This window comes from Crocodylus porosus, unplaced genomic scaffold (assembly GCF_001723895.1).
Source record: "Crocodylus porosus isolate Cpor-Errol unplaced genomic scaffold, CroPor_comp1, whole genome shotgun sequence".
Taxonomy (NCBI): Eukaryota; Metazoa; Chordata; order Crocodylia; family Crocodylidae; genus Crocodylus; species Crocodylus porosus.
In genome coordinates, this window is record NW_017728943.1 from 112,844,072 (window position 1) to 112,850,017 (window position 5,946).

Consider the following 5,946-nt stretch of genomic DNA (forward strand, 5'->3'; position numbering starts at 1 on the left):
ATTTCCATTTCGCTGTTTCGAACAAAAACATTGTTGAAACAAAACAGCCAGTGAAATTTCGCACAGCCCTAGTGTCCAGCCAGTTTATGAATTTTTGTTCCCAAGCTCACCTTTTCAAGGTGTTTCCTTGAGCACAAGGACAGTGAGGTTAGAAAATGAATGGTGGTTCTGTAGAAAATCTTCATACATTTCATAGACATTAGGGCTGGAAAGAACCTTGTGAGATCATTGAGCCCTGCCCCCTGCCCTAAAGGCAGAAAGTCAGCTGGGGTCAGATGACCCCAGCAAGATAAGCATCTAGGTGTTTCTTACAGGTATCCAGAGTAGGTGCTTGCACCACTTCTGGGGGGAGTCTATTCCAGACTCTGGAGACACGGACGGTAAAGACATTTTTCCTTATTTCTAAACTAAAATGGTCTTCCAATAGTTTGTGGCTGTTAGACCTTGTCATCCCTTGGGGTGCCCTGGTGAACAGACATTCTCCCAGTTCCTGATGCACACCCCTTATGTACTTATAGCCTCCCACCAAGTCACCCCTGAGCTTTCTCTTCCTCAGGCCGAAGAGTCCCATGCCTCTCAACCTCTCCTCATAAGGCCTGCTCTCTTGACCTCTTATCATGTGCATGGCTCTCCTCTGGACTCTCTCAAACTTCTCCACATCCTTTCTAAAGTGCAGAGCCCAGAGTTGGATGCAGTACTGCAGCTGTGACCTCACCAAGGCTGTTTAAAGTGGGAGGATGACTTCTTGGGTCTCAGTTGAGATGCACTGGTAGATGCAAGCCAGCAAGTTTTATTTGCTTTGCTGGCTGCAGCATCACACTGGTGGCTCATGTTCATCTTGTGATCAACCATGACCCCCAAGTCTCTTTCCGTCGTGATGCTAGTGAGTGTAGCACTGCCAAGCCTATAAGTATGATGTAGGTTCTTTCTCCCCAGGTACAGCACCTTGCATTTCTCAGTATTGAAAGTCATCAGGGTTTAATCCACCCACCTTGCAAGCCTGTCCAGGTTAGTCTGAATCACCAGCCTATCCTCTAGTGTGATCACACTTCTCCATAATTTGGTGTCATCTGCGAACCTAGCCAGTCTGCTTTTGACATCCGAATCCACCCAATATATTAAAAAGTATTGGTCCGAGTACTGAACCCTGGGGAACGCCACTGGTCACCATGTTCCATGTTGACTCGGTTCCATTGACTATCACTCTCACTCTTCACCTACACGTGTTCTGCAAGAGCATGGAACAGGGAGCCAGAGGACTCCTGCGATTTTAAAATCAAAAAGTAGCAGGCTAAGCTGAATGAGGGAGGGGCTGGCAGCTAGGAAGCAAGCTAGCCACTAATGAGCTGGCTGCCAGTAAACAGACTGCTAGCCACAGAGAGAAGCTAACCCACCCAGGGAGTGGAGGCGAAGCAGCAAACTGCATCAAAGCAGATAGGCAGGCAGCCCAGAAGCAAAGGGCTGCAGGCAGCTGAGCTAAGCCCTGGTAGGGAAAGCCGGCAGGTCATCAACAGGGATCCTGGTTTTCCGAGTCATCAGCAGGAATCCTGGTTTTCTCTGTTTAAAATCCTGAATTCTCTGATAAAAATCACAAATTCTCTGATTTAAAAACCCCAAATATGCATTTTTCCAGGATTAAAATGAAATGACACTTTTATTTTTTTTATTTATAGATAGATAGATAGATATAGATATAATATAGGTATCAGCTGAACACAATGATTTATTGATATATTTACAATTTTAAAGCAACTTGGAAGCCTACTAGTATCTCAATCATTAAAATAAAATAAATTCTATATACCTATAAAGGTTGGTATTTGATTTTGGGTTTTTTATCATAGAGAAACAGAGCTTCCCCTGGCTCCTTCACTCACCAGGATGTGGGTCCAGCTGCAGCTTTTCCCCTCGCTGCTTTGTGGCACTGAGCAGCCCTGATATGCTGGTGCCCTGCCTCTGCCATTGCCCCTCACTCACAAGCCACAGCCACCCAGCCACACCAGTGCCCCTTACTCCTGGTAAATAAATAATTAAGAAACCTTCACTCTTTCTGTGGCCCCTACAAAGACAGCCTTTCCTCTGCCAGTGCATTTCAGATATACTGTACAAATACTCTTTACTGTTTCAGCTGTGAAGCTCTCATGGCTGCAGACTGCCAGTCTGGTCAGCACCGTTATGAAGCAGAGGAAAATTGCATAGCAACATGACAGAAAACACAATCGCACTTCATTAGTGAGCTGTATTTGGCCCAGAAGCTTCAGAAGTACTAGCACATGCTTGATCTTGTCTGCAATACTTAATACTTCATACCCCTACCCACACAGATACATGTAGCTTTGGCCATGACAATATATCTTCAGCTTCTACTTCCTTTATCTTCCCTCTTCTTTTAAAATGATGGTTTTTACAAATTATAAGAGTCATTCTCAACATTTTTCACTGAGTGTGCTACAGCTGGCTACAGATACTATACCAGAAATCTACCTTAGTCCCTCATTTCCAGCCGTGTAACATCCCTATGGCAACTGAAGCAGGTGCTTCCAAGGAAAAGAAATGTTAAGAGAGTGATGTATATTGAACTAACTTTAATGAAATCTGGCAGCTGGAAATAAGGAGGAAGAGTGAGCACCATATGGCCAAACAGTTCTTTATAGGCCATGAGCAACTGTGTCAGAGATCATCAAAGTACCACAGGCTACAATTTAAGAACTCCTGACAATTTAATTAGGAGTATCTTTCTTAAAATTAGACAAAAGAATCACAGTGACACCTTGTGGTTAAAACGATCTCATCACTTCGGTTACCATATTCTGTTTAGGATTTGCTTAAAATCACTCTGGTGATGCTGCCGACACAACACGGTCTGCTACTCCATACCAATCTTTTAAAAATAGTCATCAAATGTCTAAAAAGTTCACTTATAGAAATAATGTAACAGAAAATTTTCCCACAAGGGTGAACCAAGAACATAACAAGAACTTAATACTTTATGGCTGGTAAAATAAAAATAACATCAAACGGACCCCTATACTTATTGGTTGGAATCATATACTGTTCCATTCATTCATTATTTGTAGAGACAGCATTGTCTGGTGGACTGATCTCAGGTGTCTGTGTTTATATTGAGACGTGCAACTGCCTAAACTTACTAATCAAAGAGCTATCTGTCCACAAAATGGGATTTTCTCTTTAAAACTCAGTCCTTTAATATAAGCAGGAACACAGGTCTGTGTTCCCAAACACTAACGGTAAACCATGGAATGCCACAAGAGTTTTGCCTAAAAAACAAGGCTGAATAAAAGGTGCAAGATTTGGCCTAATATCTGAATTGTCCAGGGCAAAAGTTCAGTCTCGGTTTTATTTTTCATTGCAATTATCAAGGACTTCAAAGCTAGCCAATCCCATCTCATAAAAATTGTTTTCTATCTTTAAAATGTTTGCAAAGCCTTTTGAGTTTGACTTAGAAATCACAGGAGTGACTACATTTTACTGAAAACAAACCAGCACCCACTGCAGATACTTCAGTAGATGTTAAACTTGATTCTGAGCAGTCATCAAACCACATACATTAGGCCTAGCTGTCATGTGGCTGACATCACTTTGTTTAGAGCAGTTTGCAATTCAACAAACCATTCCCTTTATAGCATAGTTAAATGTGGGGAATCAACCACATGGCACCGATACTGGTGTACTGAGACTACTGTATCTCCAGCTGTCTAATTCTGCCTTGTTGTTCCCCGGCCCTCTTGCACCTGCCTATGGGTGTTTGATTTAGTCTTGTGCACAGATGGTCAATTAGGTGCCATTTGTTTTGCTCTGTGTTGGAACCCAGGACAGACATCTTACAGCTGCAAGGGATGAGGCATGGGGGATTCATCAATTAGAAGTAGAGAAGGAGCCTGGAGATCAGCCAGCTCCCTCTGAAGGAAAGAACACAGATGGAGCAGATTCAAGGGTGGGCCTGTAGTCACACCCCCTTTAGATTCCTGGTTTGCCCAAAGCTTAAAACTCCCTGGCAGTGGCAGCAGTGTTTCTGTTCAGGCACCAAGAATGAAGTCAATTGACTTCATGGCTCTTTATAATCTACCCAACTCCTGCTAAACTCTTCATTACACAGGCATTAATGACCCTCTCTCCGTTCTAATAGTCTTGATCAGAGACACTTGCCCTCCAGCCCATGGGCCAAATGTAGCCTGTGGAGCCACAGTATCTGGCCCACAGAACTCCCCACAGGTCGGGAAATTCAGCACCATTAATACTAGCCCCTTCCCCCTTGTCAAATCCCAACCCCAAGCCCTACATGGCAGGTTGGGGCTAGGCCACACCCCCTCCTCTAACCTTCCCTCCCTCTGCAATGGAGCCCATGGTGGTGCCAGCGGCCCCTTGCCCCCCTGTCTGTGGGGGCTACTTGGTGGGAGAGGGGTCTGGAGGCTACCTTGCCTGTCCCTTTTGTGCCTGACTTTGGGTCCTGTAGAAGCAGGTGATGGAGCTTCAGGCTGAAGTGAGCAGGCTGAGGGGGATCAGGGCTGCAGAGGATGAAATTGACACCTATTTCCATTCTCTGCAGGATCAGTCTTCCAACAGGCAGACCTCCTGGAGAGATGCACAGCTGAGGAATGGAAAAAGCTGACCATGAGAACCAGGGCTGCTCGGGCTACCATGGTGGCAGCTTCCCAGGTACAACTAGGGAGCAGATTTAAGGACTTGGCAGCCTTAGAGAAGAAGGTCGAGGAAGTTGCCTCTGGTGGAGACAGTGCCACTCTACACATGGCACGGTCTGAACATGGACAGAACACCACGAGGGAGAAATGCCGAGTCCTCGTCATCAGAGACTCCACCCTGAGGGGAACGGAGGGTCCCATCTGCCGACCCAACCACATGGCGCATAAGGTCTGCTGCCTGCCTGGGGCTCAGATCCAGGATGTTGCAGGCATAATCCTGGACCTCATTCGATCCTCGGACCAGTACCCCATGGTCCTAATCCATGTGGGAACAAATGATGTAGCAGGGAGCAGTCCAGACCACATCATGAAGGACTATGAGGCTCTGGGAGCCAAGCTCGAGGAGATGGGGTGCAGGTGGTATTCTCCTCTATTCTGCTGGTAAGTAGATGTGGACAGCGCCATGAGGCCTGCATCGGAGCGGTCAACCAGCAGCTTCGGAGTTGGTGCTACCAGACAGGCCTCGGGTTCCTTGACAACGACCCGCTTTTTCGCGCAGGGGGCGTGCTCGGGTGGGATGGGCTTCACCTATCCCCTAAATGAAAGCGTGTCTTTTCTTCCAGGTTGGCTGATCTCGTACAGCGTGCTTTAAACTAGCTTTGCCGGAGGATGGGGCCACAGGGGGACACGATGACACTTCCCAGGGAAGTACTCAGGTAAGAGACAGGGGTCCAAATAGTCCTGGAATTAGGGAGAGGGGGTGCATATACCCTCAGGAGTCCTTAAATGCCTCTACACTAATGCTCGTAGTATGGGGAACAAGCAGGAGGCACTTGCCCTCCTGCTAGCTAACACAAACCCAGACATAGTTGGGCTCACTGAAACTTGGTGGGATTCAGTGCATGATTGGGTGGTAAACATCAAGGGCTATAGGCTGTATAGGCGGGATAGAACAGGGAGGAAAGGTTGTGCTATGACGCTGTATGTCAAAGAGCAATACACGTCCTCAACAAACAGCACTGGGTCAGAGGAGGGGCAGACTGAAGTCCTCTGGGCCTTCTACAAAATCCTTGGACAAGGTGTTGCGGTGGACTTAGCATTTCTGGACTTTAGGAAGGCCTTTGACACTGTCTCTCACCCCATTCTCATTAAAAAATTAGGCGACTGTGGTGTCGATGGCCTACACAGTCAGATGGGTCGCCAATTGGCTGGAGGGCCGCACCCAGAGAGTGGTGGTGGACAGGTCATTTTCGACCTGGAGGGATGTGGGCAGTGGGGTCTCCCA